Source organism: Pseudorca crassidens, chromosome 2 (assembly GCF_039906515.1).
Source record: "Pseudorca crassidens isolate mPseCra1 chromosome 2, mPseCra1.hap1, whole genome shotgun sequence".
Lineage (NCBI taxonomy): Eukaryota > Metazoa > Chordata > Mammalia > Artiodactyla > Delphinidae > Pseudorca > Pseudorca crassidens.
In genome coordinates this window covers 46,091,032-46,112,292 of record NC_090297.1, presented here as the reverse complement: position 1 = coordinate 46,112,292, position 21,261 = coordinate 46,091,032, and the positions used below count along the sequence as shown (strand labels likewise).

General features: G+C 42.5%; 1 pseudogene; it reads right to left on the bottom strand.

Annotated features, from left to right (window-relative positions):
- Positions 1–12,375: 12,375 nt before the first annotated feature.
- Positions 12,376–19,779, bottom strand: LOC137208855 (small ribosomal subunit protein uS8-like; annotated as a pseudogene).
- Between the last annotated feature and the right edge of the window lie 1,482 nt (positions 19,780–21,261).

The window sequence follows — 21,261 nt, the reverse complement described above, 5'->3', positions numbered from 1 at the left end:
AAGTGATTTCTAAAAATCTCAAGCCCTTTGTATTTTTAAATACCGTGAAGGGGACTCATGCAATAAGAATATGTCTTTACAAAGTTTGCTTTTTCTCTCATCCACGACCCTGATACATTACAGCTGCTTCCATGCCAATGTCTTCAGCACTCCCCCTCATCATCCCTCTCACTTGCTTGTCCTTCTGACATCACAGGGGCCTAAAAGAACAAGACCAGCAAAGCCAGAGCCACTGCTGGGGGCAGAGAAAGAGAGGAAGGTGGCGTTCTTTTTCTGGGGGTGGGGGCAGGGAACAAGTGGCGCACACTCATTCCGTTTCGTGAGTGTATCCTAGGTTACCTACCTATTTGCCTCCTAGTTAGGGGGTTTCTGATGTCTTGCTCCTGTAACATATGTCTCAGAGAACACCTTGGGCCAGAGATGTTTGCCTCAGCACCTCCACTTACTAACTTTTTGATTTTGACCTTGAACAAGTTCCTTATCCTCTGTGTGCCTCAGTTTCCTCAACTATAAAATGGTAATAATAATTCCTACTTCATAGGGTTGCTGTGAAGATCAAACGAGGCAAAAAATGAAACGTACTTAGAATGTTTATTTTTAAATCACAGTTGTTGTGGCTGTTGATTTATTATCAAGCTTTTATCACCTGTTTTAACTTCTTATCTGAACACCAGACTGTTACCTTGATTTGGATATCCCGCAGGCATCTCAAATACAGGATATTCAAGATTCTATTATCACCAGACACCACCTCCACCACTTCCTGTCCCACTTTATCACCTACTAACCACCTCCTTCTATATCCTTCCTCTCAGTAGATGCCCTTACCAAACTCCACTCTCCCAAATAATACACCTAAGAGATGACCTACCATCCCAATTTCCTTGGGACTGAGGGGGTTCCCATAGGACTTTCAGTTTTAAAACTGGTAAACTTTGGGACTTCCCTGGTGGTCCAGTGGCTAACCCCATGCTCCCAACGCAGGGGGCCTGGGTTCAATCCCTGGTCAGGGAACTAGATCCCACATGCCACAGCTAAGAGTTCACATGTCACAACTAAGGATCCCACACGCCGCAGCAAAGATCCTGTACACAGCAACGAAGATCGTGTGCCTCAACTAAGACCTGATGCAGCCAAAAAAAAAAATAAATATTTTTTTAAAAAAACAAAACAAACCGGTAAACTTCCACTGCCATATGACCCAGCAATCCCACTCCTGGGCATATCTCCAGAGAAAACCATAATTCAAAAAGACACATGCATCCCAGTGTTCATTGTAACACTATTTACAATAGCTAAGACATGGAAGCAACCTAAACGTCCATTGACAGAAGAATGGATAAAAAGGATGTGGTACATATATACAATGGAATACTACTCAGCCATAAAAAGAATGAAATTATGTCATTTGCAGCAACATGGATGGACCTAGAGATTGTCATAATGAGTGAAGTAAGTCAGACAGAGAAAGACAAATATTATATGATATCACTTTTATATGGAATCTAAAAAAAATGGTACAAATGAACTTATTTACAAAACAGAAATAGAGTAACAGATGTAGAAAATAAACTTATAGTTACGAGGGGTGGGGAAAGGGGTGATAAATTGGGAGATTGGGATTGACATATACACACTACTATATATATTATATAATAGATAATAAGGACCTACTGTATAGCACAGAGAACTCTACTCAATACTCTGTAATGACCTGTATGGGAAAAGAATCTAAAAAAGAGTGGATATATGTATATATATATAACTGAGTCACTTTACTGTACATCCGAAACTAGCACAACATTGTAAATCAACTATGCTCCAATTAAAAAAAAAAAAAAAAAAACCGGTAAAGTTCCAGGCAGACCAGGACAAGTTGGTTACCCTAATTCTTGATCCTCACCCCCACTTCCCACATCCATTGGCCACTTACTCCTGTAAGCTCAACCTCCTGAGTCCACTCCTCCATTCCACTACCACCAACCATGCCTTATCCTAGAGCTTCTTGTCTTCCGCCTGTGGTTTCCTGGAATCCACTTTTGCCTCCTTCCTGTCATTTCACTTAGGGTGACTAGAGTGACCTTCCTGAAAGACATAAGTCTAATGGCATAAATCTCCTACGAGGATTCTTCAATGGCTCCATGGCTCCTGTATGATCAGGCCACCCAAGATGGCTGTTCTCTTGCTCTCTATACCTCCCCCTGTAGGAAGTACCCTTCCTGCCTCACCTACACCCTACTCACATGACTGACCTTCTCTCTTCATCATAGAGCCTAATCAGTAAATGCCTACATACCTGCCCCCAGCCCCAGCTAGTGATTATTCTAATCTTTAGATCTATGATAGCTCATCAAAGGGGTACTGAGGGATGTGCATGCCCCTCTGCTCGACTCCCTGCTAACCAATGAGATGTCAATTCTCCCTATAACTGGTAACCTCCCTCTCCCCTTGCTGCCCTGTCCTGCCTGCCATCCGGTGGAGTGTCGCACCGGGACTCTTTTGCTTCAGAGGTGTAAGATCCTCCACCTATTAAATAATTGGTGTCTCTGTCGCCGACTCCGGCTCTTTCTTCAGCTTGAGGCTGGGCAAGTCCAGGGCTTGCAGGCCTGTGAGGTGCAGCCCAAGAGCTCCCCTTACCCTTACTGTTAGTTCCAACTCTTTACCACCATTGGGGTTCTGATATGTCAAAACTCCACTGATAGACCACTATTTATACGTATTTTCCTATTTTTATAATTCTATATTATTAATAAGCACTCCTATTGCATAAAATGAAAGTCACAAATTCTCTATTGACCTAATACTCATAACCGTAATGTAAATGAGAACACGTTTTGACCAGAATTCCTCTTAAGATGGGTAAACTATCTTTGTTGGCAAAATACAGTGGTGAGTGCTTAGGCTGGGGTTGGTCTGTCTCTCCCATGTGATACAGGGGAGGAATTTATGTGCAGGACAGAAGGAGGAGAGGGAAAGAGACCAGAAAAATGGAGGAAAGGAAAGTGGGAGGAGGCAGAGGCTGTGTCTGGGATGTGCCCCTGACCTGGAATACTTGCCCCTGTCCATAGTCAGTATCATTTTACTAAATTCATGAAAGAATCAGTGTCTGTGCATTGTTTGTGGAACTTGGTCGGAGGGCTGGGCTTTGCATCTGCTTTGACTTAGAGCAGCACAAAGCAGCAAGTGGAGGAAGCGATCAGAACCAGAGAGAAACCATGCAGAAGTCTTGTGATGTCACAGGCCATGGAATTTGGCTTCAGGTCAAGGTTACACAGACTTCCCAGGGATGGGGAGCCCCAGCTGGTACCCAGGTTGCACAACCCCCTTCATCTTCACCTCTACAAGTCCTGATTTGGGTTCAGGTGTCGCAATCCGACATTGGCATAGAGAGCAGAGGAGAACAACAGGATGTGTCAGGCCTCAACAAAACATGACCATCTCCCTCTGACTCTGGGAAAGCCTGAGGAGGCTGTGGCTTTCCACCTCTGTGCTCTGCTCAGGCCTCCCGTTCCCCTCACCCTTATCAAATGCATCCATCTTGTATAGTCATCCTCAGATTTTATCACCAAGGATCCCTGACACTTCTTCCCTTCTTCTCCCCTCTCACCCATATTTTGAAAGATTTTATTGACCAAAGTGCATTTGCTCACATTTCACCCATTTTCCCATATTTTGGCAATCAAATGCTGTATAATGGTCAATGGAGAGTTCTGATTTGCTTGAGATAATAAAATTAGTGCTGAATTGATATAACTCCAGATTAGAGCAAAGAAGCTTTATAGTTTAATAACAGCTAATGTTTACAGATAACTTACAATGTGCTGGGGCAGTAACCCATTGAGGTAGGCATTATTATTAACACAGTTTTACAGACAAGGAAACAGAAGAGATTAGTTTGTCCAGCATCACTTAGCAAGTAGGTAACAAGGCTGGGGTTCAAATTCAGGTGAGCTGATAACAGAGCCAAACTTCACTATCCTTAACTATTGCCAGCGTGATTAAATGTGCTTTTAAAATATATAATTTCCATCATGTTCTGTGAAATACAGCACAAATTTGGAGCGCCTCTATCACTATCCCTAGGAGTCCTAAAATTCCAGGTGAGGAAACACTATAAAAAACGAATCCCTCTTGGGCTTCCCTGGTGGTGCAGTGGTTGAGAGTCCGCCTGCCGATGCAGGGGACACAGGTTCGTGCCCCGGTCAGGGAGGATCCCACATGCCGCGGAGCGGCTGGGCCCGTGAGCCATGGCCGCTGAGCCTGCGCGTCAGGAGCCTGTGCTCCACAACGGGAGAGGCCACAGCAGTGAGAGGCCCGCGTACTGAAAAAAAAAAAAAAAAAAAATCCCTCTCAAGACAGTCATCACTTTTTGTTTCAGTGATTTCAAGAAGCTAGTTTTACAACTTAAAACTAGATAGTTTTAAAAAACCTATCTCCTGTTTTTAAACTTGTTCAATATGCTTTCTTTCTTTTTTTAAAATTTATTTATTTATCTTATTTATTTTTGGCTGTGTTGGGTCTTCGTTTCTGTGCGAGGGCTTTCTCTAGTTGCGGCGAGAGGGGGCCACTCTTCATCGCGGTGCGTGGGCCTCTCACTGTTGCGGCCTCTCTTTGTTGCGGAGCACAGGCTCCAGACACGCAGTCTCTGTAGTTGTGGCTCACGGGCCTAGTTGCTCTGCCGCATGTGGGATCTTCCCAGACCAGGGCTCGAACCCGTGTCCCCTGCACTGGCAGGCAGATTCTCAACCACTGCGCCACCAGGAAAGCCCTCTTTTTTTTTTAATTGAATACTATAAACTACTCTACCCCAAAATACAACAGAGGCTTCATACGCTAATCATTTGCATAACTCTGAGTATTCCTCTTCCCTATTGGAATACAGATGCCAATTTTCTCTGCTTTGAGAAGTGTGTGTATACTCTTTGTGGTACTATTTTGCATTCTGTCCTTTTTCCTAAATATAGTTTCAGATGTTCTCCGCTGACATGATTCGTGTATTGGTCTTTTGAAGTTGGTTCTGTTATGTTAATGTGTGGCAGCTGGCTACTTTACTGTCCAATCTGGGGCCATAGGGCTATGTGATGAGTACGAGCTATAAAGATTTCGGGGTTTTTGTTTTGTTTTAACAACTGATCTTCTTTTCTTTTTAAAATTTTTTACTTAGGACATTTTCTCAGAAGTGGGACTGCCAGTTCCAAGAGTAGCAAGGCATATCGGGGAAAATATGGCCATTGGAGTTCGGCCTCTGTTTGAATCCTTTCCTCGTCACTTACTCTCAGGTGGCTTCAGACATGTTGCTTAATCTCTTCCTAAGCGTCATAGATAGGATGGTAATAATACTATCCCCACAGGGTAGTCACAAGGATTAACAATAAAATAAAAGACATCAAACATATAATATACCCTAATTAAATGGAGGCAGCTGTTGTATTACTAATTTAAGGCTTTTTTTTTGTGCAAGTTACAAGCTTACTTTCCAGCTTGCACAATAAATAGCTTAATTATTAATTAAGGCTTAATAATTGAGATTGATCGTGATTTAATATGTTTTCTCTTTAAGGTTTTTTCTGTTTGTTTTGTTTTGTTTTGTTTTTTAAGGCGGCGCTGTGCGGCATGTGGGATCTTAGTTCCCCAACCAGAGATCGAACCCATGCCCCCTGTATTGGGAGGGCAGAGTCATAACCACCAGACTGCCAGGGAATCCCCTAAGGTATTTTCTTTGCCACTGGGCCTCCCAGAGACAGCACATCTTAATTCAAATGTCAACGGTGGAATTTATCAGCTAATAATGAACTATGGAGGAGAGGCTAGTAATAATATCACCCATGGCTTCCCTTCACATCCATGCCATGTTAATAGCTACCATTTATTGGTCACTATCTACATGCCAGGCATAGCACAAAAAGCTGTATTGTGTTTTCTGACTTAATCTTCACAGCCCTATGGGTTATGAATCACAATGACCATTTTTAAAGATGAGAAAACTGAGTCACAATGAGGTTATATAAACTGTATGAGGCAGTACAGATAGAAGAGGTTGCGTTTGGTTTCAAACCCAGGTCTACGTGACTCCGACATGACTCCATGTTCTCTCTTTCACATCAGGCTGCTTCCCAGTGAACTGGATAAGTACCTATAAAGTAATCATTAATGTGTCAACATGCAGGGAATATTCTGGATCATGCGTGGATCTCTCTGGAGTCCACTGTTTTGATGTTCATTCTTTGCTAGACCCCTACACTGGAAATCATAATGTAATTTGATATTATTATCCTCAAGGCAAAACTTTCAACTCCCCTATCTTCAGCTTTAAGCCCACCTCTGCTATTACTCACCTTGGGCAAGTTCCTTAACTTCCTTCACCCTCAACTTTCTAATCTATAAAGTGGGAATAATAATAGAGCCCCACTTAAAGGGCTATAATTTTTAAAATTAAATGAGCTAATATATGGACAAATCCCTAGTACAGTACCTGGGACCTAGTAAGTATTTAATAAATGTTACCTATTATTATAAAAATAATAGATTATTATTAAATGAGGAAGTAACCTATTTCCAGCTTAGATGTCCTTGCTGTGATCTCTTTCCTCCCCTGCATGCTTCCCCCCTCGTATCACCCTTGGTGCAAAAGCTATTTGGAGACTATTTCTGCCCAAGGATAGGAATCTGGGAAGACAGCAAAATGAAACCAACCAGGCTTTAAAAATTCCTCTCTGCTAAGATGGCTCTGAGCCAGGCCTGCTGGCAGTCAGAATGTATGAACCAAGGGGAGATGAAGGGTACAGTTGCCTTCAGAAAATGCCACTGCCAGGATCAATCTCTGGCCTGGAGTCAGAGCTCTCCTCCTCAGTGACGAGGCAAGCTGGACTGGACAAGCAGCCTCTGTTGCCCCAGAGGCCACCGCAGAGGTCAGGCCCTAATCCCCAAGTATCACGCAGCCTGGCACTCCCACCAGCAGAGTGAGGACAGAGCCAGGGCCACCAGGTAGGTCCCCTGTCAGGGCTGGACAGGCTGGGCCAGGATGTAACACATCCATTCCCAAGCAGGCCAGAGGGGTGCTTCCCCAACGTACCTAGAGGCAAAGTAACAAGGGTAAGTCATCAGAATAGTCATGACCAAGCCAAAGGCAAGGTTGGGAAAGAGAATCCAACCTTCCAGATAAAGGAAAAGCAAGTGAAAAGGTCCTCAGGGCGGAGGGCGGGTGAAGAGTAAACAGAAAGGCACTGTGAGCTGGACAGCAGAGAGCCAGGGCAAGAGTGGTTCCAGGTGAGGCACGAGGTGGCAGACTAGGCCCTCAGGACCTTCTGGCTGTATTGAACATTTTCATTTTCACCCTAACGTTAATGGAACATTTTAAGCAGAGAGCCGTGATCAGATTTACATTTTTTTAAACAATTCACTCAACAAACATTCTTGAGCGCCTACAACAAATTATGCAAGATATTAAGAAGAGACTGTGGAAAAAGTAACACTTACTGAGCACTCGATTTTGCAGGGCAGTAAGACTAATCACCAAAATGATCATCATACCACGTGGAAAGTTAATGCTTCATAAGAAAAGCTTTGTAAATGGAGTATATGTGATTCAAAGGCAGAAGAGGGTGTTTCTAAATGAGGGATCTGGAAAACTTCATGTAGAAGGTGGAAGAGGCATTTATACACGTGGGTATAATGTAGCCTAGTGTAGTGTAGACATTGTAGAGTGTTGACACTAGTGTCTGATGACCTGCGCCCAAAGTCTGGCTCTAGCACTTACATAAGAGTTGTGAGACCCTGGGGCTTCCCTGGTGGCGCAGTGGTTAAGAATCCGCCTGCCAATGCAGAGGACACGGGTTTGATCCCTGGTCCGGGAAGATCCCACATGCCGCGGAGCAACTAAGCCCATACGCCACAGCTACTGAGCCTGCACGCTAGAGCCCGTGAGCCACAACTAATGAGCCTGCATGTCACAACTACTGAAGCCCAAGAGCCTAGAACCCGTGCTCTGCAACAAGAGAAGCCACTGCAATGAGAAGCCCGCATATCACAACATAGACCCAATGCAGCCAAAAATAAATAAATAAATAAATAAATTTATTTTAAACAAAAGAGAGTTGTGAGACCTTGAGCAAGTTGCTTAATGTCTTTCTTCATTAGTATTATTTTTATTAGAACCAGACCTTAAAGAGAAACAGGATTTGGACATACAGAGATGCAGGAGGGGGAAATATAGGTGGGAGGTGGGATGGGGAAGAACATCAGTAAAGACAGGAAGGGCTTGAAAGCGGAAGAGCAAAGCAGCTTCATTTGTCTGGAGACAAAGTGTGTTAGAAGAACTGTGTAGTCAAGAAGGGTATTAACACTTTTTGAATGTTTACCAGGTACCAGAACTCTACACACGTTAATACATTTAATCTTCACAACAACTCCACGAGGAAGGGGGGATTTCTTTCATCTTGCACACAAGGAATTTGGTGCTCTAAGACGTTGAGCAGCTTGACCAAGTTCGTAACTGGAAGAGAGAGGAACTGAACCCGAAACATCTCACTCCAAAGTTCACACCTGCTCCACTATGACCACACTTAACGCTGCCCCCACACACACACGCACCACCAGAATGGGACAGCATCTTCTTCTGAGCGAATGCCCCACGTTCCCCAAGCACATAACGGCTTAGATCACTGAGGACATTCCAGAGCCTCATTCCACGCCTGGGAAGGTAGTTCTGAAGAAGGTACTCCAAAAATGCCTTGAGCAAAAACACATTGTCAGACCAAGTGCAATGCCTTCCAAAGGGGGCTCTTTGAGGAGTTCCACATTCATTTGGATGTGTAAGATCTCTGGTGGTTTTTAAAGCATCAGTCAAGTTACTTTACATTCACACCTCTATGTTACCTTGGAGTGGTAGCAAATTAAGCCGGAATCAGCTATTCACACTGAATGATTTTATAAAGCTTGCTTCGTTCCCACAGCTCGGCTACTTTAAATGCAAGCTACTTGCCTAAGGAAGCAGATATGGTGGAAACTGCATTAAAAGAAGGTGCCATAAATCAACTCCAAGATCCTGGACCCTTTCCTTCCAGAATATTCCCTTTTCATTGATTCTCCTAGTTCTCAGTCAAGTTTGAAAAAAAAGATACTGTAGAGTATGGGCAAGAAAATGTTATTTCTGTCCAAAAGGAACCATTAATGACTGAAATGTGCCTTTTATATGGTAGAGTAAATTCTACCAGGAAGAAACAAACAAACAAACCAGCATGTCTTTGAGAATGAAAATCGACAGTTGAGAGAGCACTGACATTTGGCTGGTTTAAAAATAGATCCTCCAATAGAAAGAGCATCTGCTAAAAATACAAACCAGCACAGGCCCTGCTGCACTCTGAACAGGTTATTAGGCTACTCAAAAATGCCCTATTTTTAGGGCTGTGGAGCCAGGAAACACAGGCTGGCTTCAGTGGCTCAAATAAACACGTAAGACAAGGACACACAGAGTCGTCTCCAAAGTACCTAGAAGTAAGGAGTTGTAATACCGAACAAAATCTGAGGCGAAACGCTGATGTCGTAGCTTTTCTGTGTTGCTGAGGTTAATGGAAAGGGGTGTGAGGTGATGACTGGATCCATTTTCATTTTGTTGGTGGACGCATGGATTGTTAGCATTGGAGGGACCGTCGAGACTGCCTAGTACTGGACGTTCGATTTGATTGGCTGCCCGGGATCTGAACCCTCTGATTCCTCCCCTGGGGAACTCTCCGTTTCAGGAGGGTTGATGGCCAACAGAGCCTGCCTCCCTCTCTAGGAAGCTGTTTTCCAGTCTGCCATAGTCGGCCCCCGCCCCCATCCCCACACCTGCCCCCGCACACCGAGCTCAGGATGTCAGATGCACCTGCTCAGGTTTTTGAGTCAGAAACTAATGACACAAAGGAAAGAAAGCAGAGCATTCTTTCCGAGAGTAACAGCAAAGGCAGCAACAGCCAGTTCCCAAGGGCAGCACAGCCAGTGGTGCCAACAGGGGTGTCCCTTGCCCACTCCCGGCAGGGACACAAACTGTGTCGCTCAGCGTTCAATGGCACGGTGGGTAGCTGTGCTGGCTTCAAGGGAGTCTGGCCCTTCACTGAGATGCTGGCCTCGGTTCTGCCCATTCAGTCTTCTCTGTTCTTACCAGTTCTCTCCGTCTGGTTCTTCAAGCTTGCTAGGAATCCTGTGAGCTGGCCAACAGCCCTTCAATCAGTTCATTTTCTGTTGAAATTGCCCAGAGGCAATATTTCTTTGCAGCTAAGAGCCCTGACTGCTATAATAATCCAACTCTGTTATTTTACAGATGAAATTAAGAATGAGAGGGGAAAACACACAGCTAGTTAGCATCAAATCCAGGCCTCACAAGCAGGTCTCCTGGCAGAGTTTGGGCACTTGCTCCCACAAGGCACAGCCTTACAGAGGCTCAGAGGGCACCTGTGGACATGCCCTCTGTCCCTGACAGGCCCTCTCCGTTCTTTCCTGCCCAGAGGTCACCACTGTCATGGCCCACCCACCTAATTGTCTACGTCTTTCCCGAGTCATTCCAAATGTCATAACCCACCTGCCCTTGGTCACTTTCCCCCTGAGCCCTTCCGGGTTACAAAGTCTCCCTTCTTCCAAAACATATTTACTGAATACCTACCATGTGCCTGACACTACCCTAAGCACTAGGGTTCCCATAGTGAGAAAGCAGAAATGGACTCGGATATCACGAGTATTACGGTATAGAGGGAAAGACAGGTATGAATCAAATAATCAGGCAAGCATATAATTACAAATTTACTACAAGCATAAGCTGTTATGACTGCATATAACGGAGGGGTCTTTTCTAGTCTAGAATTCAAGAAAAACTCCCTGAGAAGGTAGTGTTTGAAACGAGATTGAAAATCTGTTAAGTTCATTTGGTGAAAAGAGGGGAGGGAGAATTCTAGGGAGAAGAATTAGCACTCCACAGGTCCTGAAACAGAAGCACAAAAATGGGCAGCACAAAAGAAAGCCAGTGTGTCAGAGCAAGGGGTAGAGTGAAAAGAGCTGGGCTGAGATGTGGGAGGATAGAGCCGGGTCATTCAGGGCCTTAGGCCTTGTTAAGGATTTTGCTCAGGGCAGCAGGCAGCCGCTGAATGATTTTAAGCAGAGGAAAGACGCAGGTCATGCTGTGTTTTGAAAAGATGGCTGTGGCTGCCCTGTGGAGAATGAATTGGAGAAGAGACGACAGTGAACATATGCAAACAAATTAGCAGTCCATTGCCATGGTTCAAGGGAGAAGTGATGGTAGCGTTGGAGAAGGAGCGATGTGATCAGACTGGAGAGAGATTCGAGAAAAATCCGCAGAACTTGGTGGCTGGGGAGACTGGCGAGAGGATATTAAGAATGATGCTGCATTTCTGGTTAGATAGTGGAGCTATTTGTCAGAATACACACTGTAAAAAGGCCCGTTTTGACCCAGGACACTGTAAGTTTGGTTTTAAATAAACTGAAGTTGCAACACCTTTTAGACATCTCAATGGAAATGTCAAAATATATGGATCTGAGGCTCAGGAGAGAGGATTTGGTTAAGATATACTTTTCAGTGTTATTATTATATAGATGATCATTGAAGCCATGAGTGCAGATGAGTTCACTTGGGGAGAGAGTACAGAGGGATAAGAGAAAAGAGGCTTAGGAAAAGACCTTAAGGATTGCACCATTTGAGATCACAGAGGGGAGGGTGATCCAGCAAACAATACTAAGAAGGAGGAGAAAAACCACTGAGATTTCAAAAGCCCATATTCAAACAAGTATGCCTGAAATTCCTTGACCTGGCTACTGACCAGGAAGTATTTATTGACAAAACAACAGCACATAATTACTATGGGCTTCGAGCTTTGGAATCAGACATTTTGTCATTCTGGTTCTGAATTAGAATCCCTAAACTTCCCAAAAATCAGGTCCCAGAGAAATGAACAGGCAGAGCACAGAGGGTTTTTAGGGCAATGCAATTACCGTGTACAATAATGGTAGATACACGTCATTATACACTTGTCCAAATTCATAAAATGTACAACACCAAGGGTGAAGCTTAATGTAAACTATGGACTTTTGGTGATAATGATGTGTCAATGTAGGTTCATCAGTTATGACAAAGGTACCACTACAGTGCAAGATGTTGATAATGGGGGAGGCTGTGCGATGCAGTGGCAAAAGGGCATATGGGAAATCTCTTGCGTTCAGTATGACTGTGAATCTAAAACTGCTCTAAAAACTAAAGCCTATTTTTAAAAAAAGGAGAAAAACCAGGAGAATGTTTCACAAATGCCAAGTTAACAAGTGGAGCTGGTGTCCATAGCATCAAATGCTGCTGAGAGGTCAGGTAAGCTGAGGATTGAAAGGTTGCCAATTGGCTCAAGCAATGTGGAGGCCATTGTTAATCTTAGGGAGGATCATTTTGATGGCGGCTGGAGTGGAAGCCAGGATGATGTGAGTTGGGAGATGAGGAGTGACTAGGAGGCAAGAAAATGATGACGGCAAGAAAGTAAACAGTTCTTGTGTGAAGTCTTACTACACAGGGGAAGAGGAGACATGGAGCGGTGGGGGAAGTGGACTCCAGGGGGAATTCTTTAGGAGGTACAAGGCTTGAGCATCCTTAAATGCTGAGGAGAAGCATACATAGGAAGAAAGAAGTTGATCATATTCTATAATATGGACTTGAAAATTGTTAATGGGTAAAGCTATCTCCCAGGAAATGTTCATGTTTTTATATGGGTGTTTGATGACTTAACCCAAGTAATAGATGATGTGGGACTTCCTAGGTCATTACACTGCCCCAGGCAGAGTTCACTGCTCTGTCCTGTCTCCAACTCTTGATTGGTATCTTTTGCAGTACTCTCAATGTTGTAATGTGATTTATCACCCGTTTCTCCCACTCACGACACTTCCTAAATTTGTATGTTGTACGTTGTATGTTCTATATTTTATTCGTCTTTATACCCCTGAGAAACAGGACTATGGCATTGCAGAATATCCTAGAATTGAAAGATATAGTAGCTCTGCCTGATCCACTGAACTCGATAAATACTTACTGAATGAATGAACAAGTAAACAACAATAAAAAGAAGATAGAAAGAGGACCTCTGAAGGAGAACACTGGAGTTCAGAAGGGACTTTTCATGTTCCATCAAATCTCAGCCACTTGTAAGAACTCTAACTTCATCCATGTAGCTAGCCCTGGTGGCAAGATAATCCCTGTCTTTACTCCAAACACTATGACTTCTGACCAGCACACAGTGACAGTAATATGAGTCCATCAGGCTCTGCCAGGAGCAACCCAGGAGGAGGATGCCACAAGGCTTGACCTCAGGGATTGAAGACCTGGTGAGCTAAGTCAGCACTTCTTTGGCCAAGACAATTTCTCAGAGAACCCAGGCCTCTTAAATCAAACTTTGCCTGAATTCCAGGCAAAATGGAGCAACACTCTGGCATGAAGGGGCATAAATCATCCCAAACCTAGGGTAGTTGCTTCAAATCTGGGCTGCCTGCTGCCTCTGGAGACCAGTCTAGAATGTGCTATCTTCTCTTTCTTCTTTCACTCCTCGAATAGTCCAGGTCTGGGCAACTGCATTGTTTTTTTATGAGAAAAAAAACTATAAAGTTTCTTATCTCACCCTCTCTCCTGAACGGTCCTATCCAGCGGGAATCTGCTGCATCTAATTTTTCTTTCACCTGGAATTCAAGCACAATGTTATGAATTGGCACACTTCCCTCTTTTTGCCACCACTGGGTACTCTCGCCTTCCTCCTGTGCCTGCTCTGTGTGCCAAGGAACCAGTTGCCGTGGACCATAGCCCTTGGGCTCCCTTGCCCTCTGGGTTCCAGGTGGGTTCGTGGAGGTATGAATGGGAGGTACTAGAGGGAGGTAGAGAGCTAAAGGAATGTGAAGTCAATGTATTTCTCCATCCCTCTGTGATCTGCACATGGTTCTGGAATGGTTGCATCCCTCCGCAGCCTCAGCCCCCACTGGGGATCCCCTCCTTCATGATACCAGCTCCCACGGGCCCCAAGGGGTGGCAGAGACCACCACCCTGAGGCTAGCCCCGTGGTGCCTTAACCTGCCCTTACCTCTGTAAATAGTCCCTTTGTCCAATTCTCGTGAATTCCACCTGAGTGTACTTCTGCTTCCTGCCAGGACCCTGACTGACACACCTGGGGGACAAGGGATAAACAGTTGGAAAATCAAATGGCGATATGAATCAAGCCATAACAAACATGAGAAAAGTTTAAGCCCCTGTCAAGCAAGTAGTCCATCTTCCTTATTTACAGAAATGTACTCCCCAAATCTGTCTCAAAAACTCTTTCTTGTGAGTTACAGGGTGCCACTTGTGGTTTTCACTAATATGGGTAAAGTTCTGACTAAAAGACATTTTCAAATGTCAGTTGATTTATATTTTTTTTTCTGCAACACTGAGCAACGTTGATTAATGCGGAGAGGTCTGTTCATTTTCAAAGGATTGGTTTTTATAAATAGGCATTAAGTAAAATTGTGAAGTAAGTAAAAATCTGTGTTTCCCCTCCCCTTCCCTCCTTTCATGCTACTCTGGGGCTCTGGATCTCTTCTTCCACAGGAAAACAAGGAGTAAAACTAGTACCCCAAGCTGTTAGTGACCCATTACAACTCTTTAAAATCCTAAAATGACGCCAAAACACAGTATATCTTGTTTTTACACACAGCACCTCTCACTCCTATTTCCCCAGTGTATAAACACGCAACACACACACACACGCACACAACACACACATGCACACAGAAGCATTTGACAGAGCAGAGCATACACGTGGGCTTAAGCTTGCTCAGTAGGCACAGGACAAACTGGAAAAATAGAAATATATGTATTATATTTTAAAATTTATCTTTACACATATATATCTGGAGAAATAATGGGGAAACTGTCAAGAGAAAGTTGGGTGTGTGTCCAACACACATTGTGGCCATTTGATGATGGTGGTGGTTCAGAATAGAGACATCATTTCATCTTTTTTTTTTAAATATTAGCATCATCTTGTTCTTTTTCTTTAATTAATTTTTTTTTTTTTTTTGCGGTACGCGGGCCTCTCACTGTTGTGGCCTCTCCCGTTGCGGATCACAGACTCTGGACGCGCCGCTCAGTGGCGGCCATGGCTCACGGGCCCAGGCACTCCGCGGCATGTGGGATCTTCCCAGACCGGGGCAGGAACCCGCGTCCCCTGCATCGGCAGGCGGACTCTCAACCACTGCGCCACCCAGGAAGCCCTATTTTATTTATTTATTTTTGGCTGCGTTGGGTCTTCGTTGCTGCACACGGGCTTTCTCTAGTTGTGGCAAGCGGGGGCTACTCCATTGCGGTGCGCGGGCTTCTGACTGCGGTGGCTTCTCTTGTTGCGGAGCACAGGCTCTAGGCGCACAGGCTTCAGTAGTTGTGGCACGTGGGCTTCAGTAGCTGTGGCTCGCGGGCTCTAGAGCGCAGGCTCAGTAGTTGTGGCGCACGGGCTTAGTTGCTCCGTGGCATGTGGGATCTTCCCGGACCAGGGCTCGAACCCGTATCCCCGGCATTGGCAGGCAGATTCTTAACCACTGTGCCACCAGGGAAGCCCCATCATTTCATCTTTCTTAAAGGTTTTCTTTTTCAAGTTTGCTGTATTGTTTATCCCTCATACTTTTGAATATCCTGTATTCCTTTCCTCTGATTCTGCTCACACTCACCTTTTTAAAATCTCTTATTCATGACTGTAGCCAGACTGCTCCAGACAATATAACTATCTGGCTCCCCAAAGCTTTCATTTTTCCATTAAAGGAAATACTGTGGTGATGGTTTGGAACTCATGAGTTACCTTTTTTTAAATTCCACTTCCAATTAATGTGGCACCTTATAGTAGCTGACAAGGAGGCATGTTAGGCGTGCTTTTACTATTTTTGAGACAAGAAAGTTATGGGAAAGACATAAACTCTATTAAGGCTGATGGACTGCTTAATACTGTACCTGTGTCGAGTACTGATGTGAGCTTAGTCATAGGAAAAGCAATCACTCACACCTTCCCCCTCCCAAATAATGAAAATAGCACCAAAATAAATGAGCTGATGGAATTGGATTAAAAGATGTACCATCTCCCCAACTTCCTTTTGAACAGCTTCCTAATGCCTTAGCATGTGAGATTTTCTATGGGCTGCCTCCTACCTGTGTCTCTAACCTTCACCCTATCCTCCATCTGGGCCCGGTATCCTTAAATCAGCAGGCCTCTGTGCCTTATTCCCGAACCAAATACGAGAGAGGACTCAGAGATTTGTCACAGCCTTTATTTCTTCCCTCTTTCCTTTACAAAATATTTAGCATGCATTTATGTTCCACGTGCTGGAGAAGGAGGGCTTAATCCAGCCCAGAGTTGGCTGGGACCCAATGGGTAAGGCTGCTAGTTAGCTTTGCCTAGGCTACGCTTCCAAATTAGCCCCTACTGGTAATATAGGTGATATTTTCACTTCTGTCTTTACCCTTTTGTTATATTTCTTGAAGTTGTTTAGAACCTGAAGGGCAAGAGGAATGCTGCTTATTGTGTGTGTGTTGGGGGGGAGGGGGGAAGACCCTTGGAGTTGAGGACCAGACACTGTCTAAACCGCTAGAGATAGGACAGCATGACCCCAGTTCTAATAGAGTTTACATTCCAAAGGAGGAAGACAGTTGATAAACAAAGATCAAAGGTAAATTCAGATAATGGCAGGTGCTAGGAAGGAATGAACTGTGTAATGTCATGGAGGGTAACAGAGTGGACGGGGATGCTTTAGACTGCGGGCAAAGGGAAGGTTCTCTAAGGAGGTGACTGAGGTGAGTCTGAATGATAAGACATGCAGATGAGATATGTGAGGAGCTTTCCAGGAAGGAAACAAGTGAAACATCTTGGGCATGTGAAAGAGCACAGAGTAGGCAAAAGAGATGTGCGTGGCTTTAGCTTTACTAATAAGATGGAGAGTGAGATAAGGTCAGAGACGTAGTTAGGGAGAAGATGACATAAGGGAAGGAACTTGAATTTTCTTTTAATTCTGATTAGTAAGTCTCCTACTGATTTTAAGTAAGAGATCTGATATGATCTGATTTACATTTTATAACTTTTTATTTTGAGATAATTATAGATTCACAGGAATTGCATAAAACCGTACAGACAGGTCTCCTGAAACTTCACCCCTCCTCACCCTATGTTAGTAACTTATATAACTATATGCATACAATATATAGAGTACCTATATATAAAATAGTACAATAATGACACCATGAAATTGACATTGCTGCCACCCACAGAGCTTATCCAGATTTCAACAGTTCTATAGTTGTACTTGTGTGTGTGTGTACGTGTGTGTGTGTGTATGTGTGTGTGTGTGCGTGTCTGTCTATATTTTGAGGTGATTTTATAACAGGAGTAGTCTTACCACCACCACAATGAAGATGCAGAACTGTTCCATCATGTAACTCCTTTGTAGCCACTCTTCCCACTTCCCCCAAAGCCCTAATCCCTGGCAGCCACTAATCTGTTTTCCAACTCTATATTTACAACAGTTCAAGAATATTATATAAATGGAAGCATACAGTATGTAACCATTTGAAATTGGCTTTTTTGACTCAGCGTAATTTCCCTGAGATCCATCCACCTGGTTGTTTATGTCAATACTTTGTTTCTTTTTATTGCGGAGTAGTATTCCATGGTATGTATGTACCATAGTTTATCATCCATTAAAGGATATCTGGGTTGTTTCCAGTGTTTAGCTATTATGAATAATATGAACATTCATGTGCAGGTTTTTACATGAACATAAGTTTTCATTTCTCTGGAATAAATGCCCTGTTTATCATCCATTGAAGGACATCTGGGTTGTTTCCAGTGTTTAGGTATTATGAATAATATGAACATTCTTGTACAGGTTTTTACATGAACATAAGTGGTCATTTCTCTGGAATAAATGCCCAGGAGTGAGACTGCTGCATTGTACTGTAAGTGATTTTTTGGTTTTAAAAGAAACTGCTGTTTTCTAGAGTGGCTGTACCTTTACGTTCCCACCAGCAATGTATGATTAGCGATCCAGTTTTTCTGTATCCTCACCAGCATTTGGTGTTATCACTAATTTTTATTTCTGCCATTCTGATAAACATATAGTGATATTTTATTTGTGGTTGTAATTTACATTTCCCTAACGGCTAATGATGTTGAACATCTTTTCATGTGCTTATTTGTCATCTGTACTTCAGTGAAATGTCTCTACATGTCTTCTGCCCATTTTCTAACTGGATCGTTTGTTTGTACTGTTGAATTTTGAGTGATCTTTGTATGTTCTAGAACGTAGCCCTTTGCTAGATACGTGATTTGCAAATATTTTCTCCCAAGCTGTAGCTTATCTTTTCATCTTCTTAACAAAGTCTTCACAGAGTAAAAGTATTTAATTCTGCTGAAGTCAAATTTATCATATTCTTTTTTTTGGGTTTGGTTTTTTTTTTGGATTGTGCTCTTGGTGTGAAGTCTAAGAAGTCTTTACTTCATCCTAAGTCCTGAAGATTTTTTATGTTTTATCTAAAAGTTTTGTGGTTTTATGTTTACATTTAAATCTTGGACCTATTTTGAGTTAATTCTGTAAGGATTAGCTCAAGGTTCTTTTCTTTTTCTTTTTATTTTTTTGCTTTAGGGTGTCCAATTGCCCTAGCACCATTTGTTGAAAAGGCTAGCCTTCTTCCATTGAATTGCGTTTGCAACTTTGTCAAAAATCGCTTGGGCATATTTGTGTGTGTCTATTTCTGGGTTCTCTATTTTGTGCCATTGATCTATATGTTTTTCTATCAGTAGCGCACTGTCTTCACTACTGTAGCCATATAGTAAACTTAACATCAAATAGAGTGATTCCTCTGATATTACTACTGTTCCTTTTCAAATTTGTTTTAGCTATTCTAGTTCTTTTAGCTTGACATAAAGTTTTAAATAAGCTTCTCTAATATAAAAAAATGCTTGCTGGGACTTTGATAGGAATTTCATTAAGCTTATAGATCAATTTGTGGAGAATTAAAATCTTTACTATGTTGAGTTTCAATAAATGAACAATAAATGAAATGGTATATCTCTCATTTGTTTAGATCTTCTTTGTTTTCTTTCATCTGCATTTTATAATTTTTAGCATACAGATCCTGTATGTGTTTTGTCAGATTTATATCTAAGTATTTAATTTTCTGTGGAGCTATTGTAAATGGTGTTGTGTGTTTAATTTCAGTTTAATTTCAGTTTCCACATATATTTTGTTTGTAGATTTTCCTGGTGTGTTCATCTTGTAAACTGCTACCTTGTTGAACTTATTTGTTCTAAGATTTTTCTTTTTTCCTCTGGGGCATTTTATTTGCATGTATGTATTACATCCCTGGAAAAAGAATCCAAGGATTTTCCCTCCTGTGTGTTTTCATCTTGCTTCTTCATGGTCCCTGATGCCAGCTGAGGTTGTCAGTACAATGAAACCAAACTGATGGGACAGGAGCAGTTTATTCTGCCATTTTTCTAGATCTTTGAGTTGCACGTCAAATCTGAGGCTGATCATTCCACAGTTATTTAGCCTGCCTATGAGGTTCACAACAATTTTCCCAGCCCTGTGATCATCGATGATTTCAAATTCGCCAATGTAACCATGCTTCATCATCACAGTTAGAAACCAGTTGGTGACTTTGGAGCATGGCCTAATAAGAACCTGTCATTGGCCTCTCTTTTAGGCACTGTTGATGCTCTTGAGAGCATCAGTCAGGACAGTCATTCACACCATTAGGGAAGCATGGAAAGGTGGCTGAGAGAGCTAGGACTTTTTTGTTTTGTTTTGAGAAATTTTTTTTGTAGATTCCTTGGGGCTGTCTACATAGACACTCATATTGTCTGCAAATCAAGACAGTTTTATTTCTTCCTTTCAAATATACATGACATTTATTTCTTTTTCTTGCTTTATTGTGCTGGCTAGAATTTCTCGTAGTATGCTGAATGAGAGTGGTAAGAGTGAGCATACTTGCCTTTTTCCTAATCTTAGGGGAAAAGCATTTGGTTTTTTTACCATTAAGTATAATGTCACCTGTAGAATTTTTTGTAGTTGCTCCTTATCAAGTTGAGAAGTCCCCCCTCTATTTCTATACTTTTTGTAGAGTTTTCATGATTGTGACTTGAACTTTGTCAAATGCTTTTTCTGCATCAATTGATATGATTGTGTGAATTTCCTTTAGCCTGTTAATATGGTGGATTACATTGACTGATTTTCAAACATTGAACCAGCCTTGCATCCCTGGAATAAACCCCACTTTGTCGTAGTATATAAATTTTTTGTACATTGCTGGATCCAATAAGCTAATGTTTTGCTGAATATTTTTTCATCTAAGTTCATGAGAGATATTGGTTGATTTATATTTTTAAAAGATTGCTCTGGTTTCTTTGTGGAGAATGGGTAGAAGAGCAAGAATGGCAGCTGGGAAACTAGTTAGATATTGTTCTTTTCTCTCAACCTTGAGTTCCCTCCTCAGCCCTAATCTTCATTTGTTTCTTAAATTACATTTTCCTCCTTTGGGTCCAAGTAACAACATAGTTCAAGTTCAATGACTATAACACTGGTGACCCCAACCCACCAACTCCAGAGAGTTTGCTCCAACTCCAGCAAAAGGGAATAAACTTGCCACTCCAGCCATACAAGTCCTTGTGTTGAATATGTCATGTACCTTATTTATGCCTTACCCTTTCTTCAGTATCCTACTAAAGTCCTAGAACCTCCATAAAGCTTTCCCAACCATTCCAGTCATTGGTAAGTGTTCCTTCCTCTCACCTCCTACAGTTCTTATTGTCCATGCTACCCATTTCATTTCATTCATTCATTTATGCATTCAACAAACATTAATTGAGTGTCTACTATTTTGAAGGCACTGTGTAGATACCAGGACACAGCTGTAAACAAACGAGATGAAGTTGCCTTTCCTAATGGAACTTACAGTGTACAGGAGGACACAGCATTAAACATATATATATAGATAGATAGAGAGAGAGAGAGAGAGAGAGAGAGAGATACACTCACAAAGAGTGATACAAATCAAGATAAGTGCTGTGAAGAAAAAGCATAGAACATTTAGAACAAAAGAATAGACTACTTTCATTTTTTTTCTCTGCATATTCCAGTTTAATCATAAGTTCCTTGAGAATAGAGACCATATTTAATGTTGCTTGGTTAAATTCAGAATCTAACCCACAGTAGGTATGCAGTGGGGGGTTATTAATGATG